Below are 14,468 nucleotides of genomic sequence, written 5' to 3'. Positions count from 1 at the left end.
TGACTGCCTTCTGCCATACAATTGCAATGTGAAAGGTAATACACTCTTTTTGCCATCAATAATTATTTTTTACTGGGCCAAAATCCTGTTCTAGTCGTAGCATGTCATTCCCACATTTGTTCATTTTCCTAAAGTTCTATTAATAAATTCTCTATTATCCCAAAAATCTATAAGCGATTAAGCACAGAAATAATTGTAAATTTAAAATCTACACATAGGATTAGTTCAAATACTTGTTTTGTGAATAATTCAAGTCCCCCCCAAAACTTGCATTCCATTGCTGTGTTATTTATTCTGGAAGTGGAAATACAGCAAGACTTTATTCATATGGGCTTCACAAATTGGGAATTTGAACAAATTCAGACAAGGTGAAATCTGAAGGTTATCTTTGATAAGGATGTTCTTCTTAATAGAGTATATAGATTAATTTGGTTACCAAATATAAATGACAAATAAGCATTTGAGATTAAAACTTTTGCAAAACCCTTGGAAATATAGGCAACTTTTTTTTTTCTTTTTTTTTAAATTTAAGGTAAAAAGTATTTAAATGTTCATTCAATTATTTTGGTATCATTTAGTAAAGTATCCAACCTAATGGCAAGATCCTTTCGACACTGATTTGTTTCAGTGGTTCCCACAACGCTTTGATTTTATTATTTTAATTTATAGGTAATTCCTCTAGGCACTAGCTCTGTAACTGACATTGATTTATAAATATTATTATTAATAGTTTATAAGCAATAAACTGCATTACCATTGTCTTAACAGAATATCGTAAAGTGGGTGACAGGTAAACAATAGTTATTTATTTCTCAGAGTTCCGGTGACTGGAAAATCCACTATCAAGGCTCCAATAGTTTCAGTGTCTGGTGAGGGCCAACTTTCTGGTTTATAGACAGTGTCTTACAGCTCTGTCCTCACATGATGGAAGCGGCAAAACAGCTCTCTGGGTCCTCTTTCATAATAGCTCTAATCCTATACCCATAGGCTTCACCTCCTAATATATAAACTTGGGGCTTAGGATTTCAACATATGAATTCTTGGGGGACACAAAATTCAGTTCATTGCAACAGTTAAGTTCTGTAATTTAATGTGCTTATTATTTTAGAACTGCTCTTCCCCATCTAGTCTGAGTTACTAATGTATTAGTACATAAGACTGCTCCATGTACATAGAAGCATTTTAAGGATCACTAACAGTTTTTGATTAAAGCAATTTAAGTGCAGTTTACCTCTGATAAAATTTTGTTTTCAATTTAAAATAAGCATATTTTAGTAAATTTGCCTTGCTGTCTTTGAGACATCAAACTGTTTGCTCAGGTAAAAACTTGAAAAATTAATTACATTCTAAACCCACAAGAAAACTGTGTGTTCTAAATTTCACTGCAAGAATCACTAGCATTATATAAAATGTCAATACTTAGTAACACTAATTTAACAAGGACAGATTTTCAAAACAGGCATTTAACTTGGAAACATTGCTTTAACCTTCCTATGCTAAAAAAATACAAAATATTTCCTGTGTTGAAAAATATAACACAAAAAAATACAAAATGATACTGAATATTTACTAATTCACTATTTATTAGCTTGTTTGTTGTTTTTATTACTTGAAATACCTCAAGGAGCTGTCAGATCCACAAATCAAATAGTTTAGTCACAAATCATATGAATTAAAACTATCTCAGCTGATACAATGTTGGTTTATAGAAAAAAAATTTATTTTGTACCTGATGGTCAACAAACTAGCAGTTTGCTTTTCCAGAAGGAAAGGGAATTCAGTGACAAGAGTCCTCTGAAACCTTCTGCGTCTGTTTCCCTGACATTCAAATATGGCCTTGTTCGTTCTCTAGGAGCCTCAAGGCTTGAAAGTCATCCAAGAGCCAGGGACCAATCTAAAGTAGATTGGCTTATACCCAAATTTAATGAAACTTCCTTAGAGGAAACTGATTTCCCTCATTATCCTTTATGTAGATAATATGTGGAATTAATTCTCCTTTACTAAGTTATCATTACATTGAGCACACAAACACAGATATAATGTCATTAAAAGTAATGGAATGAGTTCATCCACTGTTGACTTTAATGGTTTATATCCTCTCCAGTGTCCCAGAGAAATGCCTCTGTCTCTCCGCTTTAGCAGATTAAAGGTCAGGCCTAAGGTTACCAAATTTCATGCTCACTAGAGAAATATCTGCTCTCTCTCAGGCCTTACTCCCTTCGAACTCTGAACAAAGCTGGGAGGAGCAGACAAAACTGTTCTACAAGACTTCTTTCCAACGTGACAGCGACAGGCATGGATATATATTTCTACACATTTGTTTTGCAATGTAATTGAAAAACACAATTTTATTTTTAAAATAAAATGATAAGAAATTAAACCTGAGATATTTAACTTTAACATTTATTATGGATTTTTCCTTTCCAGGTATTGGACTTAGTATTTCCTTTTAAATATTCAACAATCATACTTACATACTTATTAATATTCAGAGTGAGTAAAGCCTGAACAGGTAACACCTTTACATTTTAAGCATCAATCTTGTTGTTCATTTTGCTAAAGTAAAACCTCATCAACCTTTATTTGCTGCAAAAAAAAAAAATTTTCACTAAGCATTTCTTGGCTACACACACACACAAAAATTACAGAACTATAAATGCAACGTAAGCAAAATACACATACACACACATATTCATATATATATATACACACACCCATGTATATATAATATAAAATGTATATTATATACACTAATATACCACTTCACAGAAGCATAAGCTTACCCTATTTTAATTGTATTAGTTCAAAAAGCATTAAATTTCTATGTGTTAAGCACTGCTATATTAACATTGAAAACATGAAGACAAACAATAAAGGTTTTGTGTCCTTAGAGGGAATAATTGAGGAGGGAAGGCAGACTTGCAGACTTAAGTAGACATCAGTAACTCTAATTACATGAGGAGTTCTCAACACACACCAAAATAAGTTTTTGGCATTAAAAAAACAATAAGGAGACAAACAAGACTTTCAGTCAAGATGTAATAACAGGGACCAAATTTACACTCCTATTACAAACAACCAAATTACCAAACAAAATATGTAAAATTATGGTTCTGAACACACTGGAAATGAGGGTTTGGGTTTGAAACAGATGAGTTGAATCATACCTATGATGGCCCCAGCTTACTTCCTAGAGGTAGTTTCCAGGTTCTGATGCAAAGACAGGAATCCAGGCAGAGCCCAATGAACTCCCTGAGTTGAGGAGACAGAGTTGGGAGTCCAGGGAAGACAAGGTTCCTGGTATTTGCAGAGCAGAACACTGAAGAAGAGAGAGATACACAGAAAGAGAACTCCACAGAACTGCAGATGTTCGCCACTGAGTATTTGGTTAAGCACCAAAGAGTGCCTGTGTTTAAGAAAACTACCCACGGCCAGGAAAGGGCCACTCAGAAGAATAAGAATTAATAGCACCCAGGAATAACACATGGCCAGAAGTCATGCCTATCCCCCATCACCAAAATGTAAATCCTCATAATTCATGGGCATCAGTTAAAGAATTAAGAGGGGTATTACCTCAAGAATGGGAAAAAATAATAGCTTTGTTCTGCCTAACAAAGTTTAAAAGCAAGAAGCTAAAACATTAAACTATTTCCAAGTAACTTAACCACATTCAAATACAAAGCTCTAGAATATTCTTAAAATTCAACAATATCCAGCAATCAACAGGGCAAAATTTACAATGCCTGGCACCCATAAAAATGATAAAGTATGCAAAGAAGAAGGAAAAATACAACCTATAATAAAGAGAAAAAAGTCAACCAATAAAAATTAACTCAAGTATGACACAGATGGCATTAAAACAGTTATTACAACTGAATTCAATATATTCTAAAGGTAGAGAAAAAGTTGAACATTTTAAATAAAAGACATAAAAAAGACCCCATTTCAATGTTCAGAAGTAGAAATTACAATGTTTGCTTTGTAAAATACACAGGCTGAGAATAATGACAGATGACATTTCAGAAAAAAAGATTAGTGAACTTAAAGACATAGTAACAGAAACTATAAAAATGAAACACATAGAGAAAAAAAGACTTGCAAAAAGGAGTAGAGCATTAGTGAAATGTGAGAAAATTTTAAATGACCAAATATATGAGCAATTGGAGTCCCTTAAAGGGAAGACCAAAAAAAATTTTGAAAAAATAATGGCTAAAACTTTCCAAATTTGATAAAATCCATATACTCACATACACACAGAGTTTAACAAAGCCCAAGTACAAACATATATATGACTATACCATGGCACATAATAAATCAATTACAGGAAGCCAGTGATAAAAATACAAATCTTAGAAGCAGTTGGAGAAAAAGAGAAATTACACACAGAAGGACTAAAATATGGATAGTACAAGATTCCTTGTAAACGATGAACGTAGGAAGACAATAGAGAAACATTTCTGAAGTACTCAAAGAAAAAAACAACTTAGATTTCTCTAATCTAAAAAAAGCTTTCAAAAACCAAGGTGAAACAAGGATTTGTTCACACCTACAAAAGATGAAAGAATTCATTAACAGCAAAACTAAATTACAATCAACACCATAGGAATTCTTTCAAGTAGAAGAAAAATGATGCTACATAGAAACCTAGACCTGCACAAAGGAATCAAGAACAATGGAAATGATAAATACATGGGTAAATATAAAGATTTTATTCTTATAACTTAAATCTGTTTAAAAGACAACTGCTTAAAGCAAAACAATAACAATGTATTGTGGGATTTATAACATACATAAAGTAAAATGTATGACATTAATAGCACAAAATGTACACTAAACCCTAAAAGAATCACTTAAATGTCAAAACCAAGAGTTATGGCTACCAAAAAAGGACAAAAAAAATGAAATTATAAAAAATAAACCAAAAAAAAACACAAAAAATGAAGAAAAGTGAATAAAAAATAAGTAGAGATAAGTAGAAAACAAGGAATATGATGGTACATTTAAACGAAACTTTGTCCATAATTACACTACAATCAAATGGTTGAAATACTCCATTTTAAAAGCAGAAATTATAAAATTGGATAAGAGAGTAAGATAATTTACATGCTGCCTATAAGAAACCCATGTTAAATATAAAGACATAAATAGTTTTGAAGTAAAATAAATGGGAAAAATTTGAAAAAAATCAAAGGAAAATAAGAGTGGTTATATTGATATCAGACAACATAGAAAAAAGAATATTACAAAGAATATGACAAAGAAGGTCATGTTACAATAATGAAGAAATTCTTCAAAAAATAACAATCCTTAACATTAATCACCTAATATTGGAGCTCAAAATACATGACCACAATCTGAAATGCAAAGATATATCCACAAATATAGTCAGAGATTTCTGCACCCCTAGTGAAATAACAGGAGGAACAAATAGAAACAAAATCTTAAAGTTATACAATTATTGAACAATACTATCATCTAATTTGATATAATTGAAAGTCATAGAATGTGCTACCCAGAAAACAGTATAACATATTGTTTTTAAATGAATGTATAACATTTAACATTTGTCAAGATAAACTACATTCTGTTCCACACAACAAATCTTAATAATTTAACCTTGGTATCATTGTCCTGCCTAGAGATCCTCCATCCTTGAGCCACAGCATCACCAAATCACCCACAAACACACCCTACAATTTGCTCTGACTTTGGCAAGCACAGAAGACCAATGGGTCCCTGGGAGTTGTAGATCCCTGGAGATTTACTCTTCAGCAAAGGCTACCCCTAAGCGAGGGGGAAGCACAGGCCACCAAAGGCTCCCTTGAAATAAAGGAAACACAGACACAGCACCAAACAGTGAAGGGGGCACCACTGACATCTGGGAACAGATGTGGAGAAAGAGTCATCTTTAAATATCTGCTGTACACTGTTGCAGACACAGTAGTGGATCTTCTCACCCTGCCTAGTGAGCTTGCACTAAAAGAAAGCATTTTTCTCACTTTTTCAGCAGCTCCAAACCCACTGAAAGTGAGCAGAAACTAAACAAAAGCACCTTTCATGCCTTTCTGGTGGCTCCACCCCCACTAAAATCAAGGCTGTGCCTGCTCAGCCTTTCAGGAAGGGTGGGTTTCAACTCCCCCTCTCTACACGGTGTGGCAGTACCCCAGCAATGGAGGATAAACCATGAAGTTACCTGCCCTAGACTGTGGGTCAAAGCTCTGCTCTGACCCCCATTCTAGTAATAACTGTCAGACAGGCAGATCTATAGCACAGAGCCACAGTGTGGTCAGGAACCAAAGGACAAAGCCTTCATAAACAGATGGTTGTGAGCCCCATGACGGGAGTGTGACAGTGAAGCAAACTGCATTACTGCCAGTCTAGGATGAGGAGCTGGTGAACCCCCACCCCTGCCCCTTCCTCTGAGACTTTCAAGGCACCCCATCACGATCTCTTCCTGCCAACCTAATCAGGGCAGGTGCATCCAATAGGCACCAGACTATCTGCCAGCTCTTACTCTTAAGTGCCATCTACAGGACTGCAGCCTAAACTGCATCACCAAATGAAAATACATCCTCATAACAAGCAGCATCTGAGAAAGATATTGAACAGAAAGCATTCACAGCCGAGGAACCCAGACAGAGCCTTGGCCCCATGAAAGCAACCAAAAAAACCACAAAAGCCAATCAATCACACACATACATAACATACACCATAGTCATACCCTCAAGGGAGAAAAGAACAAAAAAATTAAAAGCCCTATCCAAATGATAGAAAATCCAAAAAAAAGAAGACAGCTCCTTCAGATTAGAAAGAATCAGCACAATAACTCTGGCAGTACAAAAAGCCAGAGTGCTTTGTCACCTCCAAAGGATCTCATTAGCTCCCTAGCAATGGATCCTAATCAGATGGAAACATCTGAAATGATAGTTAAAGAATTTAAAATACGAATTGCAAAGAAACTCAATTAGATCCAAAAGAAGGTTGAAATCCACAAAAAAAAAAAAAAGTGAAAAAAAAAAGATTCAGGATATAAAAGACAATATAGCTGTGTTAAGAAAGAATCAAGATGGACACAGTGGCTCACACCTGTAATCCTAACACTGTGGGAGGCAAAGGCAGGTGGATCACTTGAGCTCAAGAGTTTCAGACAAACCTGGGCAACATAGCGAAATCCTGTCTCTACAAAAAATACACAAATTAGCCAGGCATGGTGGCATGTCTGTAGTCCCAGCTTTGGGGGGCTGAGGCAAGAGGATCACTTGAGCCTGGTAGATCAAAGAGGCTGGAGTGAGCTGAGATTGTGCCACTGCACTCCGGCCTGGTTTCAGGTGCATTATATTTATTGTGCACTTTATATCTATTATTACATTGTAATATATAATTAAGTAAGTATACAACTCACCATAATGTAGAATCAGCGAGATCACTGAGCTTGTTTTCCTGCAATCAGAGGTCCCATCTGGGGCTAATAGAAGACAGTGACAGATCATCAGGAATTAGATTACTATAAGCAGAGCGCAACCTAGATCCCTGGCATGTGCAGTTCACAATAGGGTTCACGCTTCTATGAGACTCTAATACCACCGCCCATCTGACAGGAGGCAGATCTCAGGTGATAATGCAAGCCATAGGGACATGCTATACAGATGAAGCTTCACTTGTCTGCCCACTACTCACCTCCCACTGTGCAGCCTGGTTCTCAGGCCACGGATGGAGCAGCGCCTATCTGTGGCCCGGGGATTGGAGACCCCTGGTTTAGAGAATGCAGACCATGACCCAGGTGGCTGGTCCGCCTGACCAAACTTGCTTCTGCTTTCAATCCCAGATATGGTCCAGTCCCCGCTGGGACTTGGCTACAGCACTGTTTGACCTTGAAACTGCACCAAAAATCATCTGCCAAGAGGTCCGGAAAGAACTGCCTACACTACTGTCTTGGAGAAAAGGCTCCTCTGTTGGCTGACATTAGTCTCTGCAGTTAACCTGAAAGTTGCCCGGAAGCGCTGTTCTAGCCTTCTTCAGCTGAGGTCCTAGCTCAGAGCTATTCACACAAAGACCCAGAAGGAGACTTGCCCGTATATCACAGCCAGAGAGTCTGAGCTTCCCTTATGAGCTTGCTAACCTTCATTCCACAGATTCTGACGAGGCCCAATAACAATTCCAGCCCCTCACTGCAGTTGGGGAAGCAACCCCTCTGTGCTAAGATCTGCTGGGAGATTTGTACCTGTTTGGACCAATGAGACTGGGCTCTCCAGCCTCCAGCCCACAACAGATCCTAAGGGGGCCTATTCCCAGCTCCGGCCCCTCCTTCCGCAATCAGTGAACCATCTCACCTGTGCAAGGACTGCCTGGGAAATACACATCTCTCTGAGCCAAGGAGCAGGTGCTCCAGCCTTGGCCTCACAGGGGTCCAGTCTTATATCTAGCCTTCAGTTGGGAAAATACCCTATCTGTGCTGAGACCTGCTAGGAGACATGTGCCTCTCTGAGCCAACAAGATGGACTCTCCAGCCTCTATTCCATAGCAAATCCCAGGGGACTCAGTCTCAGCTACAGTCTGTGGTTAGAAAACTATCCTGGCTGTGCAGTGTCCTTCTAGGAGACAGGTGACCCTTTGAGCTAATCAGGCTTTCCTGCCTCTGTCCCTTAGGAGATCCCAAGGGGGCCCAGTCTTAGCTCAAGTCCTTCCTGCTACAGTTAGGGAACTATCCCACCTGTGCAGGTACCTGCTGGGTGGTGCACCCTCTAAACTAATGAGACAGACACACCAGCGTCCTTCCCACTGCAAATCCTGAAGCTGGTCCAATCTCAATTATAGCCCCTCTCACTGCATCTGGTAACCCACACCACCTGTGCAGAGATCTGGGAGTCACGCCTGTCTTAATCACTGGGGTAGTCTTCTAAACTTAAGTCCCTGGCTTGCACTCCCACACAGCCCCGGTACTCTCCTTAAGTCTTCCCCAGATCATTCTGGACCAGAAAGCCATGTCCACCTTGCCCGTGTGAGACTCACGGCAAGCCTGAGTTTAGAGTGTCCTCTAGTGCAGGTACCTGCACAGGTCACAGGCTCTGAAACACAAGAGTCCGTCAGTTTAGAATCCTCGGAAAGATCTCTGTAGGACAAGCGAAAACAAAGATAGACTGCAAATACTAAAATAAATCCCTAATCCCTAAATGTGCAAAGATCGTTGCACATCCACAGACACCAAGAACATTCAGAAAATTATGACCTTACCAAACATACAAAATAAGGTGCCAGAGACTAGCCCCAAAGTTATGGGGATATGCAGTCTCTTAGACAAAGAATTCAAAATAGCTGTTTTAAGGAAGTTTAGTAAATATTTTTAAAGGAGAGAGAGAGAGAGAACCAGTTCAGAAATTTATCAGAAAAAAAAATTAATACAGAGATTAAAATAAGTTTTAAAAATCAAACAGAAATCTTGGAGCTAAAAAAGTGCAATGAATGAAATGAAAAATGCAAAAGAGTACATCAACAGCAGAGCTGATGTTCTTTCTTCAACAGAAGAAAGAGTCAGTAAGCTCAACGACAGACTATTTGGAAACACAGTCAAAGAAGATAAAAGAAGAAGAAAATGAACATGCTTATAAGAACTGTGGGACAACTTTAAAAGCGTAAATATTCAGATTATCTAAGTTCAAGAGGGAACTGAGAAAGACAAAGAGCAGAAAGGTTATTCAGTGAAATAATAGAAAACCTACAAACCTGGAGAAAAGATACAAATATCCCTGTATAGGAAAGTCAAAGGTCACCAATAAGATTCACCCAAATAAGAATATTCCAGGGCATATTATAATCAAACTCACAAATATCAAAAATAAAGACAGAATACAGAAAGCAGCCAAAGAAAAGAAGCAAGGGCCACATAAAGGATATCCAATATGACTTGCAGCAGATTTCTCGGCATAAACCCTACAGGCCAGGAGGGAGTGGAACAAAATATTCAGAATGCAAAAGGAAAAAAAAAACAACCAATAATACTGTACAATACTGTATCCAGCAAAGTTACCCTTCAGAAATTAGGAGAGATAGACTTTCCCCGACAAACATAAGCTAAGGGAATTTATTGCCACCAGATTTGTCCTACAAGAAATGTTGAAAGGAGTCTTTTAAACTGAAACAAATGAACAATAATATGATTGTTATAGTAATACTGTAATTGTGGTATTTAAACAATTTATATCTTCAGTAAGAAGACTAAAAAAGAAAACTACTTAAATAATAATAACTAAAACAATTTGTTAAAGTTAAGCAATATAAAAAATGTAAGTTTTAACATCAAAAAATCAAAGTGGGGGCAAAAAGGAAGTTAATAAGTACAGGATTTTATATATTGCTTTGTGTCTTTTTCTTTTTGTGATCCAAGTTATATTGGCTATTTTAAATATCATTATAACTATAGGATTTTTTTTGTAGCCTTCATGATAACCAGAAAGCAAAAACTTATAATGGATATACTAAAAATGAAAGGCAATGACTTAAAACATATTAGCAGAGAAAATGTCTTAACCACAAAGGAAGGGAAGCAGGAAGAAAGGAGGAGATGAAAGAAAGAAAAAGAAGAAAAATAAAAGGAAGGGAAGGGGAGGAAAGGGGAGGGGAGGGGAGAGGAGGGGAGGGGAGAGAAGAGGAGAGGAGGGGAGGGGAGATTTTATCTAAGTGTGACAAAAAACACATTTTCCTCATCAGCACATAGGACATTCTGCAGGATTAACCATATCTTAGGCCATAAAAGAAGTCTCAACAAGTTCAAAAAGTCAGAATTGTATCAAGTATATTTTCTGACCACAATGGAATAAAACTAGAAATCAATAACCAGAGGAACTTTGAAAATTGTATAAACTCATGGAAATTAAACATGTTCCTCAATGTACAATGAGTCAATGAAGAAATTAAAAAAGAAATTCTAAAAATTTTTTGAAACAACTGAAAATGGAAACACAAATACCAGAACCCATGGATTACAGCAAAAACAGTACTAATAAGAATGTTTCTTGCAATAAACACATATATCAAAAAAAAGAAAGACTTCAAATAAACAACCTAATGATGTACCTCAAGGAACTAGAAAAGCAAGAACAAACTAAATCCCAAATTAGTAGAAAAAAGGAAATAATAAAGATCTGGGCAGAAATAAACGAAATTGAGAGTAATGTATACAAAAGATCAACAAAATTTGAAGTTGGTTTTTTGAAAAGATAAACGAAATAAGCAAAACTTTAGCTAGACTAAGAAAAAAAGAGATGATACAAATAAAACCAGAGATGAAAAGGGAAACATTAAAACTAATAGCACAGAAGTACAAAAGATCATTAGACTCTTATGAACAACGAGGTGCCAACAAATTGGAAAACAGACTAAATGGATATATTTCTGGACATACACAATATAACAAGACTGAATCATGAAGAAATAGAAAACTTGAACAGCAGAATAATTAATAATGAGAAATTCAACAACACATTAAACAGATCACTCACCATGATCAAGTGGGATTCATCCCAGCGATGCAAGGATGGTTAAACATATATAAATCAATATACATGATATATCTCATCAACAGAGTGAAGGACAAAAATCATGATCGTTTCAAAAGCTGCTGAAAAAGTACTTGAAAAAATTCAATATCTCTATGATTAAAAAAAACCAAGCCTAAACAATTTGGATATAGAAGGAGCATACCTCAACAAGATAAAAGTCATATATATCAAGCCCACAGCTAATATCATACAAATGGGGGGAAATTTAAAGCCTTTCATAAAGTTTAGGAAGAGAGTAAGGATGCCTACTTCAACCACTTTTATTCAACATAGTACTGGAAGTCCTGGCCAGAGCAATTATGCAAGATTTAAAAAAGAAAGGGTATCCAAGTTGGAAAGGAAGAAGTCAAATTGTCCTTGTTTGGAAACAACATTATTTTATATTTGAAAAAAATCTAAAGACTCCCTCGAAAAATTATTAGAATGGGTAAATGAATTTAGTCAAGTTGGACTGTACAAAATCAACTTACAAATATCTGTAGCATTCCTATAAGCTTATAGTGATCAATCTGAAAAAGAAATCAAAATGTAACCCCACTTACAATAACTACAAACCAAAAAATAACTAGTAATAAATTTAACCAAAGAAGTGAAAGATCTGATGAGAGAAACTGAAAAGGACACAAAATAATGGAAAAATCCCATGCTCATGGATTGGAAGAATAAATATTGTTAAAATGTGCATACTACCCAAAGTAATCTACAGTTTCAATGCAATCTTATCAAAATAGAAATGATATTCTTTGCAGAAATAGAAACTTCAATCCCAACATTTATATGGAATCACAAGAGACACGAATTAGCTAAAGCAATCTTGGCGGGGGGCGAAGCTAGAGGCATCACACTACCTCATTTCAGATTATACTACAAAGCTATCATAACCAAAGCAGCATGGTACTAGCAAAAAATAGACATATAAGCCAGTGGAATAAAATAGAGAACCCAGAAGTAAATTCACATACTTACAGCCAACTTATTTTTGATAAAGGTGCAAAAAATATACATTGAGGAAAGTATAGTCTCTTTAATAAATACTGGTAGGAAAACTGGATATTCATATACAGAATGAAACTAGATGCCCATCTTTTACCATATAAAAAAATCAATGCAAAATGGAATAAAAAATTAATTGTAAGATCTGAAAGTATGAAACTACTAGAGGAAAACTGGGAAACACTACAGAACATCAGTCGGGAGAAGGAGTTTTTGGGTAAGATCTTAAAAGCACAGGAAACAGAAGCAAAAATAGACAAAAGGGATTATATAAAGCTAAAAAGCATCTGCACAGCAAAGGGAAACAATTAACCAAATGAAGAGACAACTTATACAGTGGGAGAAAATATTTGCAAACTTTTCATCCAAGGTATTAATAACCAGAATATATAAGACACTCAAATAACTCAATAGCAACAAAAGTAAATAAATAATCCAATTCTAAAATGGGCAAAAGACCTGAATAAACAGTTTTCAAAAGAAAACATACAAATGGCCAACAGGTATATGGAAAAATGCTCCACATCACTAATCATCAGGGAAATGAAATTCAACACCACAATGAGACATCATCTTATACCAGTTAGAATGGCTATTAACAAAAAACAGAAAAACAACAATTGCTGTTGAGCACGCAGAGAAAGAAGAACACTCATATGCTATTGGTTGGGAAGTAAAGTAGTACAGCCATTATGAGAAACAGTATGGAAGTTCCTCAAAAAACTAAAAATAGAGCTACTATATGATTCAGGAATCCCATTGCTGAGTATATAACCAAAAAAAAAAAAAAAAAGGGAAATTAGTATATAGAAAAAATATCTGCACTCCCATATTAATTAAAGCATTATTCAAAATAGCTAAGATTGGAATTAATCTAAGAATTCATGGATGAATGAAACGAATAAAGAAAACATGGTATATATACACAATGGCCATAAATAATGAAATCTTATTATTTGCAGCAACATGGATGGAACTAGAGGTCATTATGTTATATGAAAAAAGCCAGTCACAGAAAGACAAATATTACATGTTATCACTTATATGTGGGAACTCAAAAAGTGGATCTCATGGAAGTAGAGAGTAGAATGGTGTTTACCAGAGGCTGGGAAGGGATGGTGATGGGGGGAATGAGAAAAAGTTGGTTAATGGAGTTTATCCTAGTAATGTCACGTAGGTTTCTCATTTGAAAAATTGGTAAATATTATTTATGATGTTGGCAAACTAAGAAGGGAAAACAATATGATCATCTATTTAAATTAAAAAAAAAACTTTTTATAAGATCCGAAATGAAATATGTATTCCTGATTTTAAACAAAAATATCTCATCAATTTGGGAATAGAAAGAAACATCCTCAGCCTGATGAAGTAGATCTTTGAAAAATCTATAGCTAACAGCATCCATAATTATGAAAGACTAAATACTTTTCCCTTAAGATGAGGAACAAGACAGTGATGTAGTCTATGACACTTCTATTCAACATTGTTCTGGAGGTTCTACCCAATATAATAGGCAAGAAAAAGAAATGAAAGTAATCCACATCAGAAAGAGAGAACAAAATAACTTTTATTCACAGATTGACATGACATCTGTCTGGAAAATTCTATGGAATATATTAAAAGTTATAAACCAGAAAGTGAATTTAACAGGTTGCAAGATATGAGACCAACATATAAAAATCAACTGTCTTTTAATATACTACCCATAAAAATGGGAAAGGATATTAAGAAGACAATGCCATTTAAACACTGAGAGGTAAATCTAACAAGGTATATGAAATGTACAACATACAATGAAACTACAAAACATTCCTGAGAGAAATTAAAAGTGACTTAAATAGAGAGTTACACCACATCCATGACTGACAAATAAGTCTACAATTCATACAGAAACTCAAAGAACCTAGAATAGCCAAACCA

The 14,468-nt window shown here is 35.7% G+C and overlaps 1 long non-coding RNA gene across 1 annotated transcript in view; it reads right to left on the bottom strand.

Moving 5' to 3' along the window:
* Positions 1-253: 253 nt before the first annotated feature.
* Positions 254-14,468, bottom strand: part of LOC103883858 — a 123,398-nt gene continuing 109,183 nt past the window's right edge. The window contains exons 4-5 of the long non-coding RNA XR_002521652.2: positions 7,403-7,465; positions 254-2,586 (exon numbers count right to left, since the gene is read on the bottom strand). This is a non-coding gene — a long non-coding RNA (uncharacterized LOC103883858). The remainder of the gene's footprint in view (positions 2,587-7,402; positions 7,466-14,468) is intronic.

The sequence above is a fragment of the Papio anubis genome, chromosome 6 (assembly GCF_008728515.1).
Source record: "Papio anubis isolate 15944 chromosome 6, Panubis1.0, whole genome shotgun sequence".
Lineage (NCBI taxonomy): Eukaryota > Metazoa > Chordata > Mammalia > Primates > Cercopithecidae > Papio > Papio anubis.
This window is presented reverse-complemented; position numbering and strand designations above follow the sequence as displayed.